General features: G+C 42.1%; 1 protein-coding gene across 2 annotated transcripts in view; it reads left to right on the top strand.

Moving 5' to 3' along the window:
• The window catches only part of LOC100704393 (zinc finger protein OZF), an 883,579-nt gene that overhangs the window by 252,091 nt on the left and 616,890 nt on the right, over window positions 1–14,598 (top strand). The gene's annotated exons all lie outside the window — the stretch shown is intronic.

Genomic DNA, 14,598 nt, shown 5'->3' with positions numbered 1-14,598 from the left:
AACTCTGGTGTTTTTCCTGGATGTTGTCGATACCAGAAGAAATAATCAGCAGCACCTTTGGTATAGGTGCAGGTCAGAGTAACTGTGCTGCCCTCTAAACTGGACTCTTCATCTTTGGATGGAGTGAGCTGATCACAGCTGACACCTGAAGGAAGAAATGTTGGAACTGTTTCAATAAATAATTGACATGAATGAATCATTTGAATTGAACATAGTTTCCTGTGTAGGTGAGCATACCTGTGAGAGTGAGAAGAATCAGAGGAAACACACAGTGATGTAATGACAGCATGTTGAGGAACATAAAGTTTGTTTTGAACTCTGTTGAATGTGGAGGTTTTTCTCTCTTCTATAGTTCAGTAACAGCTCAGCTCCTCCCTGAATCTCTGCTCCTCCTCTCTGCTCTCAGTCACTCCTCCTCCTGTGGTTAACACACTTTATAACCAAAATGATTTAAGGGAGCCGTGTGACACGTCACACAAGCAGAAGTCACATTAACGATGTAGACAGAGTCAGAGAGTCGGTGATACTCACACAGTTAAAAAGTCTGAAACTTGAGACATTTGGAGAAAAATGTGTAAGAAGTCCTGAATTCAAGAAACATCTCAGAATAGTTTGTGTATGTTGGGAAGGATTTTTATTCACAACTGTTTGTTCAAATGAAGCATCATCTTATTTGATTGGATCTTAAAACACAAACCTGAGAGACGTCATGTCTGTGGACACGACATGCAGGATTGTTGTGGTGCAGCAGCAGTCCCAGTTACAGCTGACACTTTTGGACACAACATCTGTTTTACTTTGTGGCTCTTTGGTCAGTTTGATGGTGCGTGATCCGACAGGAAATAATTCATTTACTTTAAGTTACTTTGCAGTTTATTTAAATGCTTCACTTGTATTAGACTACGATGTATATTTGAATGTTTTCATGACCCTTTGGGTGCAGATGTAATCCTTCTTTATTAATAACTGAACGTCTGAGCCATTTTTATTATTTTGTCCAGTTTAACAGCTCAGCTGCAGAAGGTTGAACATTATGGGCTGTGATGAAACTGCTGCCCTGACAGGAATGAAATGGTTGAAGAAAACAAGTTTTCTAATTATTTTAATTATTGTAATTAATTATTTAATCTTTACTATAAACAGAACCACACACAAGAACCTGAAGAAACTAGCAGAACTTAAAGAAATAAGGCAACTGTACCACAGTGGGGAATCGCTGAAAAGAATATATCAATGGGCCAATAGGTTCGACTACAGCAGCACAGGGTTGTGTTTAAATGACACACAGAGACATGAATGTTACTCAAAAGAACCAGTCGGCTTTAGTGAAATAAACCACAGGCTTTACAAACACAGGTTAAGGTACTTTACAACTCTAGAAAGAAAACTTACAAAAAATGAAAGAAAACTAAAACACATAAAACTACTAAAATAGTGATTTGGCCAAGTGTTACCTTTGGGTTTTCAGTGTTGGGTGCACCCTGACTCCTTAACTGTTACGGAAAACAGATCATTCAGATTCAATGTCCTTTCAAATGAAAATCTCACACTCCTTTCACATGTGGAGAATGTTCTACACAACAGCTTATCCGGTTGTTCAGTGATGAGGTGACGAATCCTACTTCCGGGCCTAAAGTAGTCTGCGTTTAATATGGCTTTTGTGTTGTTAACATGTTTAATGCTTTGTATTTTCTTCTATTTAATCTCAAAAAGCTCCTAAAACAGTCAGTGATCACTGTTGACCTCCCTCGGCTTTTATTACTGCTAATCATTTATTTAAGCTCAGTTTTTAAAACCTTACATGTAACTACAGCACAGCCCATGCAGCAGTATATGAATGACTAACCTCGTATTGTGGATGGATTATCTCACTTGTTCTCCTGGCTGAAGTTTGGTCCTTTTACAGCATCCTGCCATGCGATTACATTTGTTCCTGACCACCGAGAACACTCACGTTAACTTTTATCGAATGGAAAAAAAGTTAGCTTGTTTATATTATGCTAACATAGCTGTGTCGCTAGCGATCACGTAACACATCATTATATACCAGCTAGCCAAACTTCAGTAACCCTACAAACGTCACTGCTGTTTAGTTTTGTCTTCATTTATGTTGGAAGTTATAGCAGAGCTGTACGTTTGAATTTGTTTCCAAAACCCCGCAGTCAGGACATGCTATATTGTATTTAGATAGAAGCTAGCGAGCTAACTTCCTGCTAACGTCTAACGCCGTTAAATGTCATAAATTCCATTTTCATGGATGCCTGGATGTTAAACTCAATTGTTACACCTGGTAGAGCAGAACACTGATCATTTTATTAAAGATGAAAGACTTTAGACAGTTTTTCAACTCTCAGTAATGCCACAGTAATCATTTGATATATGGACCTGCAGCAGAGTTTAGGCCCAGACACATGTGATACAGTCCTACCACACCGCAAGGTGCAGCAGATCATCAAGTGGAAAAGAAGAGATTCTCACGGGAAGGCTCGCCATCTAATTCAAAACAATAATAATAATAAATGTTATTTGAAAGCGACTTTCAGAACACTCAAGGACACTGTACACAGCAGAATAATGAAAGCAACATAAAAAGAAGCAGTTTACACAATCATAAAAGTATAAGACATAAAACAAATTTAAAATAGCAGAGTGGAGAGGTTATGTGGGATAAGCTATTTTGAACAAGTGAGTTTTGAGTTGGGCCTTAAAGAGAGAGAAGGAAGAGATATTTCTTAAATCAGGAGGTTGGGAATTCCAGAGTGGAGGAGCAGAGCAGCTGAAAGCCCCACGGTGGCAAGACGGGGGGAGGGGACAGAGAGAGAAAGAGAAGAAGACGATCTGCTAGATCGCCAGTAGTGTCAGTAGAAGACAAGAAGGATTACATTGACTGGAGGAATCCACCTCAGGAACAATCTTTTTTTTTAAATTGTAAAACAAACACTTCCAAATACAGTATGGAAACATTACACCTTACTGATCGAACTAAGTTACTGCATATGCAACAATTATTACTCAGAACAATTCAGATGAATTCAGTTTCTCAACAATAAAGTGCAAAACAGACTAAAACTGAGACATACAGTATGTGCTCACCAATCTCAGTGCATCATGGCCAAAGACAATGGCATGGTGTCTCTCAGTTGGAGCATGTGGGGCTCTAAATAACGTAACAGGGCATGTTTTTTTTACTCTTTAATGACAGTAATACAACGGCCCAATGAAAAGAGAAACAAATTAAGTTTGAGTGAAAATGTACATTTTTTGCACTCTCTGGGCAACTGACTCGGTGACTCAAATGACTCAAAAAACATTTTGGTGAGTGACTTATTCAAAACTCGATTCAGTAAAAAGAATCAAATTTACCATCACTACTCTTTTTCTCCTGCCAGTCCGCAACTACACCGCATGTAGCAGCAAACACACAGCTGCTACATGCGGTGACACACAGCAGGTGGGTGGGACACACAGCGGCAGGCTCCTTTCCCATTGGTCAAAACATATTGGAACCTGTGTATTCTGATAGGTTGGGCTATATCTATCATTTCTTAAAGTGATACGTTCATTTTATTTGGGTTACACCAGCGGTGCCCAACCTTTTTTGCGCCACGGACCGATTTATGTCTGACACTTTTTTTCACGGACTGGTGTAACCAACTTTAAGGTATAAAGGTGAATTACAGCACAATAACTACTTGGGCTCGTAATGAGGCCCTGGCCAGTATCAGAAGACACCAAATTCGTATGGAGCCAAAGTATTGAGCAGCAATAATGACCTGGACACAATGTTAACTTTTGAGTAGCCACTCTTGTATTGTTACAAGGCACAACAGGCACTGTCCAACTCGCACAGAAAAAAAGTACAAAATAAAATAACAGTGTGCACACTTAACAAAATAAAAGTTCTCATTGGGGCCCTTTAAGAATTTAGAGTTAAGTTGGCAAAAGCCAACCTCAAAGGTCCTTGTGAGTGTAATTGGAATGTATGAGTGTGTGGGTGTGTATCTCCTTTGGGGTGGATCGTCCTCAAAGTGGTTGGCTCGCCATCTGTCACGACCGGAATTTTGTCCTGGTCCTCGGACTTTTCTGTCCTCTCCAAAAAACCTGACCTATAATCCAGGTCATAAAATGTACATTCTAATCATTCTGTTTCAGATGCATTGTTTAAGGTTAAAATGTAAAATCAAGAAGAAAAACATAGGCCTCTTTTAAGATAGATACAAGCAGTATGCATTTTTATTAAATCTGTGTTAAGAGACGGCATGTCGGAATAGTCGCTCTTCGCAGGGCTCCTACTTTTATCACAACTAAATGATCATTTCTCACTACCCGCTATAAAGTGTTGACTTTGGGGACTTGTATTGGCAGTATTGGTTGTCTGGTGTAATCTGCCAAGATGACCAGTAGAAACACCAGGAACCAGGAGCAAAAAAGAGATGAGCTCGGTGCGGCTAATGAGGCTATCATGGCTATGCTAAAGACCACGCTGGAGGAGCACAAAGCCTCGCTTTCGGCAGAATTTAAGACATCCGTTCAGCGACTTGAAAACAAGTTGGACAGCATCCAAACGACTCTCAACAGTCACGACCAACGGATTACAGCTTTGGAAATCATGGCAACAACTACAAATACGGAGCTCCAGGACGTGGTGGCTAAGTTAGCGGTAGTGGTGGAGGATAACGATAGGCTGAGAGCTAGGCTAATCGACGTTGAAAGCAGAAGCCGCCGCAACAATATTCGCCTACTGGGGATCCCTGAAAATATTGAATGGCCTAGGCCAACTGTGTTCTTTTCTCAGATGCTTGTGGACATATTTGGAGTGGACGTTTTGAAAACGGCCCCGGAGTTGGACCGAGCCCACCGGGCGCTGGTGGCAAGACCAGGCCCCAACGCGAAACCCCGAGCAGTTGTTGTCTGTTTCCATAGCTACCAGACCCGCGAGCTCGTTGTGCGCAAAGCTCGGGAAATGCGGGGTAAACTGAAATATAGGGACACCCCCATCCATATTGTCGAGGACTATTGCCCTGAGGTGCTGGAACAACGGTCCGCTTACCGCGAAGTTATGAAGGAGTTGTATGATCTTGGATTCAAGCCTCAGCTCCGCTACCCGGCCAGGCTGTTTGTTGTGTCTGACGAGGGGAGCCGGAGACGATTGGCGTCACCAGGCGACGCTCGGAGCTACATCGCCTCACACCGTCCCCTGAGTTCTAACATTCCGGGTACCTGATTCGAGAGTCATGGCTGGATCCTGCCACTCCAATAGAAGGCCTCATGACATTTTAGTTTGAGGTTTGCTACCTAGAGGACAGTATGGTACAAGTAATTCTAACCTCATTGTTTTTCTGGGGTTTTTTTGTTTGTTTTCTTTCTTTTCCATATTTGCCTTTACAATACCCCTGTTTATACCTTGTTCTAATGCCGCTGTTGGTATGCTAGTCTGCTACGCTCATATATGTGTATACTGTTTTACTTTATATAAACACACATTCTTTCATCATTATTACTTCTCCTACAGTCTGATTCCTGCCATGCACAAATGGCGGACAACAATACCTCAGCCTGCCTTTTTCTGTGCTTTTCTTTTGTCCGTTTTTGTATAGTAAGATACATCCTAGTTCCTCAGTTTTATTTTTTTTTTTTTTTTTTTTTTTTTTTTTCCTAGCGGAATATTGAATAGGTATATTTTCTTAGTGAGACCTTGCCACTACAGGAAAGCCCTTTGATAGAGATGTTGCATTTGCAAGTTTTGTTTTGGGGGATTTTCAGGTCCAGTTTATGTTGTCTGAGCTGCATTTGTTTTTTTGTTGTTTTTTTGGGGGGGGGGGGGGGGGGGGGTTCTGTGTTTTGTTTTGTTTTTTTCTTCTCTTTGTGGGGGGTTTTGGGGTTTTTTTTCTGTTTTTCTTGTTTTGTTTGTTTGTTTGTTTTCCTTCCTCTGTTCTGTTCACAGCTTATTATCTCAAATACAGACACCAGTTTTTCCTCCGGCCACTGTCAACTTGATAAATCAAAGACCTGTCTGAATACAGTAAGGTATGTCAAATACAATCAATGGTCTTAGAATTGTCTCCTGGAATGTGAGAGGTGTGGGGAATGCAACCAAAGTCAACAAAGTTATGGCGCATTTACAGCAGCTTAAAGGAGATGTGTTTTTTCTTCAAGAGACTCATCTCTGCAATAAAGAAGTAAGGCGACTCAAGAGAAACTGGATCGGCAATATATATCATTCTAAATTTAACGCCAAGGCTAGAGGGACAGCCATACTTATTCGTAATAATATTTTGTTTGAGCAACATAAAGTCATTGCTGATCCAGATGGCCGTTTCATATTTGTGTCAGGAAACTTGCAGGGCTCACTTGTGATACTGGCTAGCGTGTACGGGCCGAATTGGGACGATGGCTCTTTTATAGCTAAACTTTCTCTTCACTCCCAAATTTGGAAAACTATCATCTTATTATTGGAGGCGACTTTAATTTCGTTCAGGACACTCTGCTGGATAGAGCGTCAACTAAGACCTGTTCCCTGAGTAAATCTGCTAAAACCCTAGAATTTTTCAAATCTCAGCTGGGGATTGTGGATCCATGGCGACATGCAAATCCTAGTACTAAGGCATTTTCTTTTTTTTCTCATCCCCACCATACATATACACGCATAGACTTTTTTCTTGTCGATATTAGGTTTCTCTGTAAAATTAGTCATTGTCAATATCATGCTATTGCTATTTCAGATCACTCACCAGTTTCTTTTGAGGCGGTATTAGCGACCCCGTCTCGACCCATTAAACATTGGAGATTTAATTCTAGCCTGTTGATAAGGGATGACTACACAAATTTTTTGAGATCACAGTTCTCACTTTTCCTTGAGTTGAACGACTCTACTGAAGTGTCAAGAGGTGTATTATGGGAAACGTCGAAAGCCTACATGAGAGGCCAGCTTATAGGCTTTGTCTCAAATTTAAAGAAGAAAGAGTTATTTTACACGTCCAGTTTATTGAATAAGATCAAAGATCTAGATGGCAGATATGCATCAAATCCAGATCCTAACCTCTATACAGAACGTGTGAAAGTTCAAGCTAGTCTCAATTTAACCACCACTGAAACAGCTATGGCTCAATTAATTAAGACTAAGCAACGCTTTTTTGAATCCGGCGACAAGGCAGGGAAACTACTGGCCTATCAAGCCCGTGCCGAAGCAACCTCCAAGTTAATCCCAAAGGTCAAATCTGCTGCGGGTGACATAATATTGGACCCAGAAGTAATTAATGAAATATTCGTTGGTTTCTATTCCAATCTGTATACTTCAAGCTCTCCCCCTTCACCAGAAAAAAACTCTCCAAAATATACATTTTCCAAGAATAGATAACGATCTGACGAAGGGATTAGGGAGACCTATTACCGTAGTAGAGGTACAAGAAGCCATTAAATCCTTAAATACAGGTAAATCGCCGGGCCCTGACGGTTACTCTGCAGAATACTATAAAGCCAATTCTGATCTTATGGCACCATTGTTGAAAGATATGTATAATGAAGCCTTTTCAAAATGTCAGTTACCCAAGACTTTGTCCGAAGCTACTATCTGTTTAATCTTGAAAAAAGACAAGGATCCTCTGTTGTGCAGCAGTTACAGACCAATTTCTCTTTTAAATATTGATTTTAAAATACTATCTAAAATCCTCGCACTTAGGTTACAACGTGTTCTGCCACAAATTATCGCCTCTGATCAGACGGGATTTATGGCCAGCAGGCACTCATATGACAATTCAAGACGCCTCTTGAATATTATTTATACATCGTGCAACTCAATTCCAGAGGTTGTGGTATCTCTTGACGCGGAGAAAGCTTTCGACCGCGTCGAATGGAGCTTCCTCTATGAGGTGATGGATAGGTTTGGCTTGGGGGCTGACTTTATTCTTTGGGTTAAGTTATTATATTCCTCGCCATCCGCCTGTATTCGTACTAACAACAACTTGTCTTCGCCCTTTCCACTTGAGAGGGGCACTAGGCAAGGATGCCCTCTCTCACCCCTTCTATTCGCCATTGCCATCGAACCTCTTGCAATATGGCTGCGTTCAGAGGACAGATTTAAAGGTATTACAAGGTTCGGTGTGACCCACAAACTTTCCCTGTATGCAGACGACTTGCTCCTGTACATTTCTGACCCTTTAAACTCATTTCCGGTGCTTTTTGATATACTAGCCCAATATGGTACATTGTCAGGATATAAGCTTAATTATAAAAAAAGCGAGTTGCAACCCCTTAATTCCTTGGCCAGAGCCCTTCCCCACTCAATAGTGCCTTTTAGGTGGACAGAAACCGGATTTAGATATCTAGGGGTTTTAATTTCCTCTTCTATACCTATAATGATGAGGGAAAATTTTCTATCCTTATTAGAAAATGTTGGGAAAGAGTGTGACCGTTGGACTTCTCTACCATTGTCAGTGGTGGGGAGAGTTAACTTGATAAAGATGAGTGACCTCCCAAAATTCTTGTATCTTTTTCAACATGTCCCAATTCTTCTTACCAAGGCATTTTTTGACAAGTTAGAAAAAATTCTGTCACATTTCATATGGGGAGGGAAACAAGCTAGAATTCGTAAGTCTATTCTTCAGTCCTTTAAAACTGACGGTGGCCTTGGTCTGCCCAATTTTAGACACTACTATTGGGCAGCTAACATACAAAAATTTTCACATTGGGTTCATAACGACCCCCCTGTACCAGCCTGGGTACAAATGGAAACTGCATCTAGCTGTTATTCATTATCATCAATACTCAGCTCACCACTCCCTTTTTCTCCAACCCTTGTTGGGGATAATCCAATAGTTAAGGAAACGGTAAATATTTGGCGACAGTTCAGAAAATATTTCGGGCTACTTGGACCCTCTTTGCTAACACCTTTATCAAAAAATTGTAATTTTCCACCTTCAAACATTGATGCGGTTTTTAGAACTTGGAGAGATAAAGGACTTAGGACTGTTAAGGACTTATACAGTCAGGGCACCTTTCTATCTTTTGCTGACCTATCCTCTAAATACGACCTGCCTAATTCTAACTTTTTCCGTTATCTTCAGGCTAGAGATTTTGTAAAAACGCAGTTTCCTCACTTTCCCAATCGGCCTCCAGAAACAAGTCTGGATATCATCCTGCAGATGAACCCTCATCAGAATAGACTGATATCAGCCTTGTATAAAATGCTAGATGCTTTGGTCCCCAAATCCATTTCTCATACTAAGCTGAGATGGGAGGAAGAGCTACAGATAACCCTACCAGAACAGCAGTGGGATTCTGCCTTGAAATTGATTCACTCGTCCTCAATTTGTGCTCGTCATGCTTTGATTCAGTGCAAGGTGGTCTATAAAGTACATTATACAAATGACAAATTATCTAAAATCTATCCAACCGTTAGTGATGCCTGTAGCAGATGCGGACTATCGCCTGCCAACCATGTCCACATGTTTTGGTCTTGTTCGAAACTGAGTGCATTCTGGAGGAATATATTCGACACACTTAGCCAAGCATATGGCCAGACTGTCCCTCCTAACCCACTCTCCGCAATTTTTGGTATTCCTCCCGACTCGAACTTATCTGGCCCCCTCAAACAGGCCCTAGCTTTTACCACTTTACTAGCTCGGAGGCTTATTCTACTAAAGTGGAAGCTTCCCCACCCCCCAACTCATGACCAATGGGTGAGGGATGTCCTCTTTAACTTAAAGTTGGAAAAACTTAAATTCTCCCTAAAAGGTTTTATTAGGGAAGTTAACAAAATCTGGAAATCATTTCTTCTCCTGGTGGATACCATCATTCTACTTCCTGAATCCGAAGTGAACTGAGCGAAGTGTTTTTTTTTTGTTGTTGGTTTTTTTGGGGGGTTTTTTTTGTTTTTTGTTTTTTTGTTTGCTTGGTTTTTTTTGGGGGGGGGGGTTTTGTGTGTGTGTGTGTGTGTGTGTGTGTGTGTGTGTGTGCAGAGACTGGCTCTCTGCTGTGTCCTGTCTAGTGTGGACCTGATAGGGGGAGAATTCGGGTTGGGGGGTTGTAGGGTATAATGGTCATACAATTGTTCTGAAATCAAGATTGACCTTGCAGTTGCTAACTTTGTATGTCATCATTGAAATCAATAAAACAAAGTGGAATAAAATCTGTGTTAAAATGCAAAAAAAAAAAAAAAAAAAAAAAATGTAAAATCAAAATATTGCATCAACCTCATATTCATTGCATCAACATCTTAAATCTTATCAAATCTCACAGTTCTGTTGTACAACATTCAGTTTTCAAGTATATCAAATATGAGAACTAAACATCTAAGTTGCTCAAATATTTCTCTATTCATGTAAACATTAATTAAATAATACTTATGGTAAGTAACCATTGACATTCAAAATACAATACACCATAACAAATTCAGAACTATGTGCAAATAAGCAATAAAATACACATGTGAGTTCAGTTCAGAGGTATCAAAGCAGTGTGCTTAATTTCTCCACACTATAGGCCGATTCGTGAGAGAGAAATGCACTAAAAAATGACCCTCCATGTTACTTTAAACTCACACTGAACTGACAAAAATTAGCTTTAGAGCTGCTAAGAAACATGTTGCTCCCCGTTGCTCTGTTTCACAAAAGCCCAACACACACACTGGTGTCGGAATTGCAGCAGCTCTCTGGATGAAAGGTGAGTGGTTAGCCTGTGAGACACCGAGCTAGCATTAGCGTGATCACGACGGTAAGTCTCTACAAGTTTTTTCCTTCGGAATAACACTCGTTTTACCGACGTTGCTTCTCTCCTTCATCCAGCCACTCGACTCCGGACTTCCAGCAGGTAAGTATGCTCGCTTCCCTTCCTCTCAATTCTGAGTTTTTCCTCTCTTTTGTCCGTGGATTTCTCGGTTTGAGTAGCAGATGCCTCCACTCCTCTTGCTGAGATGAGAAAAACCCGGGAGCACCATGCACTTTCACCTCACTTCCTGGCTGACAGGGTCAGTGCGGCCTGGGTAGGCTCTGATTGGTCGCTGAGCTAGGTGCCCTCACGTGGGGTGAACTGAGAGGTGCATTCAATGGTCATAGGAAATATGACGTTCTGTTGATGTGGACAGTTAAAATAAAGAGAATAAATACTCTCTGTCTTTATCATTGGTGTAAATGTGTTTTTTCCATCTGGGCTACACTGGCCTTTAAGGTATCCCCACTCGTTCGCTCCGGTCAGCTGAGCAGCTGTTGCTCTCAGTCCCCAAATCACGGCTGAAACTGAGAGGAGACCGAGCGTTCTCTATTGTGGCTCCTAAGCTTTGAAATAATCTTCCTCTTCACATTAGGCAATCGACATCGGTGATGGTTTTTAAATCCAGATTGAAAACGCATTTTTATTCACTGGCTTTTGACTCAGTGGTTGACTGACTTGTATTTACTTATATTTTATTGTTTTCGCTATGTTTATTATTTTATCGTATTTATTATTCTTATGGCATCTATTATGTTTCTATTGTTCAGCACTTTGGTCAGCCTTGTGTGTTTTTAAAGTGCTATATAAATAAACGATGATGATGATGATGAAATACAACAAAATAAAACCAGTACCGGTACCAAAAACAGGAAGATTTATTCATTACACACGCACAGCAAAATCTCCAGTGTTAAATTAACACTACAGAGTGTTTATATGTGTCCACACTGTTGAGTGTTAAATGAACACTTTGACAGTGTTGTATTTTTAAAAGTAACCTAGTCAGTTTTCAAGATTTACAATGACTAACACAGAGCAGTGCTGATTTTCTAACACTGGAATATTTCTAACATTTTGAGTTATTTTCCAGTGTTCAGAAAATCAGCACTGCTCTGTGTTAGTCATTGTAAATCTTGAAAACTGACTAGGTTACTTTTAAAAATACAACACTGTCAAAAGTGTTCATTTAACACTCAACAGTGTGGACACATATAAACACTCTGTAGTGTTAATTTAACACTGGAGATTTTGCTGTGCGGGAAAAGGCCCAGGGAAACCGAGTTAAAGGTAAAAACAATTTAAAAAATAACAATAAAAACCGATAAAAACCCTGAAAACCATAAATTGTGCACTCGAGCCTCAACTCTCGCGGCCTGGTACCAAAAGACTCACGGACCAGTCCGTGGCCCGGGGGTTGGGGACCGCTGGCTTACTCAACCAACTGCCTCAGTACGTCGAGTGCTGTTAAATGTAACAGCTTTAGTACATTTCTGCAGTTCAACAGTAAAGTTTTAAATGGTCTCACCTGTATCAGGAGACTTCAACTGGAATAAAAAGTCAGCTGTCAGGTTTGGTGTAGAACGTGTTGGGCATGCTGTGTTTGAACCCCTCTGATGGTCGGAGCTCTGAGTACACCTACACTGGAGAAACAAACAGCAAAGTACTCAGTCAGTTCAAAATGAATTGAACTATGATGAAGTGATAGTTGTGGCTCTTTCCATACACAGATTTTTGTTCCTCCACCCAACTGAGAGACATACTAAGTTTGGACCTGCCAGCATCTTTGCTGTGCTGAGAACAAGAACCTATGTTGCTCATCAAAGTGAGTGAAGTGGCTCGCAGACACTGAATATTAAACTGAAACAATAAATGATGATGTTGTTCTTTGTTGCTGTGTTGAAATAACTGATAATCTTCCTGATGACATCATCAGTATCCATGAGGTTTCACTCCAAACATAACATGTGCTCTCTGATCTGGAGCTTGTGACCCATGACCTCTGCACTGTATGGTCTACTGCTCAGACTTCTGGCACTCTAAGTAACTATTATGAGAAATACTTTTTGGGACTATTCTCGTCACCAGTGCACGTCTGAAAGAAATAAAATGATATGTTTGGTTTTTTTCACTCACCCAAGAGACGATCTGAAAGTGAAAAAAGCAGAACATCAGTCTCAGGTTGGATGGAGAAAAATAAGAAGCTTGTTGTGTTTGGAGGCCCCACAGAGAGACTCTGATGCTCTGAGCAGAGACACTGACAGTCCCTCCATGATGCCATAAAACAATATACAAAACAATACCAATATTGATTTTTATAAGTGTACGGCTGGAATAGCTTGTTATCTTAATAATAATGTGACTCAGCTGTATATAATCTGTTAATAACTGATGTGTGTATATTCCATCCATCCATGTTCTTCAGATTATCATTTCAGGCTGGAGACTGTGGCAGCTGTCAGAGGCCGAGAGGCCCAGAGTTCCCCCATCACCCTCCACTGGTTACCAGTCTGTCACCGAGCTGCACTGTGCATTAGTGACTCTGTTACATCTGTGAACTGCATCAGGTTTGAGTTACATTCAGATAATCACTGTGGATAAATGAGAATACAATGACAGGAACATTTAGCAGGTTCTTTGCCAGCTGGTCATGATTCAGTTCAGTTTTACTGATATAGCACCAAATCACAACAACGGTTGCCTCAAGGCGCTTTATACTGTGAGGTCAAGACCTTACAATGATCCAGAGAAAACCACAACAGTCAGCTGAGCACCTACAAGCAAGCGCTTTGTCAACAACGTGAAAGAAAAACTCCCTTTTAACAGGAAGAAACCTCCGGCAGAACCAGGCTCAGGGCCCAGGACAAGGATAGACACAGGAAAGTGATCCTCTCTGTCATGGGCTCCACTTCAGGAGAAACCATATAAAGCCTCCGGGCCATTGGAGGGGGAGGCCTGCCTGCTGGAGAAGGTTGTGCTGGAGCGATTTGTGGAGGGGCTGCTTGGGGACACAGTGCGGTGCGTACGCTGCCACCAGCCTGCGTCTGTAGAGGCGGCTGTTACCCATTGTGGAGGATTATCTGACAGCCAGGGCTGAGGGGAGAGCAAGCCAACCGGCCGGTCGACAGGCCCCCAGTCCAGGCACCAAAGTGGAGGCTCCCCACGCCCATCCCGGTGGAACGGGCCTGGTGCCTCAGCCCACTAACCCAGTGGATTTGCTTTCCAGGCATTGGAAGGGATCGTCATCCAGGTGGTCCAGAAGTGCCTGCTGTTATCCTCTGGGGACAGGCCCAGGCAGTTTAGTATGGCTTGGCAGACGTCCACAAAGCTGCCCCACGATGCTGGTGGCATGCTGAGAGCCACCGTCTGGGCTTCACCCAACAGCAGCGGCAGCAGCCACCACGCACACTTGCCATCAGCGCACCGGGGGCCATGATACAGTGGCCCAACCAGCTGCTCCAAGACCTGTGTCAGCCGGTCCGCGTGGTCCTGCAACTGCTCCATCTGCTCCTGCTGTGGAGCCGCCTGCTCACAGGTCACCATCTGAGCCAGCATCTGGGCCAGGATTTGGAGTGGCTGCATGGGTGGCGAGGCCTGAGGGTCAGACATACTCTGACTGGGTTTCAGCACCACTGTAGAAGGACCGGACGGACCGGAGAATTAGAAGATTCATCCATCCATCCATTCGCTTCCGCTTATCCTTTTCAGGGTCGCGGGGGGCGCTGGAGCCTATCCCAGCTGTCATAGGGCGAGAGGCGGGGTACGCCCTGGACAGGTCGCCAGTCTGTCGCAGGGCTAACACACAGGGACAGACAACCATTCACACTCACATTCACTCACACATTTACACCTAGTGGCAATTTGGATTATCCAATTAACCTATCCCCACAAGCT

The sequence above is a fragment of the Oreochromis niloticus genome, linkage group LG18 (genome assembly GCF_001858045.2).
Source record: "Oreochromis niloticus isolate F11D_XX linkage group LG18, O_niloticus_UMD_NMBU, whole genome shotgun sequence".
In the NCBI taxonomy this organism is placed as follows: domain Eukaryota; kingdom Metazoa; phylum Chordata; class Actinopteri; order Cichliformes; family Cichlidae; genus Oreochromis; species Oreochromis niloticus.
Note: the sequence above shows the minus strand (reverse complement) of the source record. Positions and strands in the feature narration are given on the sequence as shown.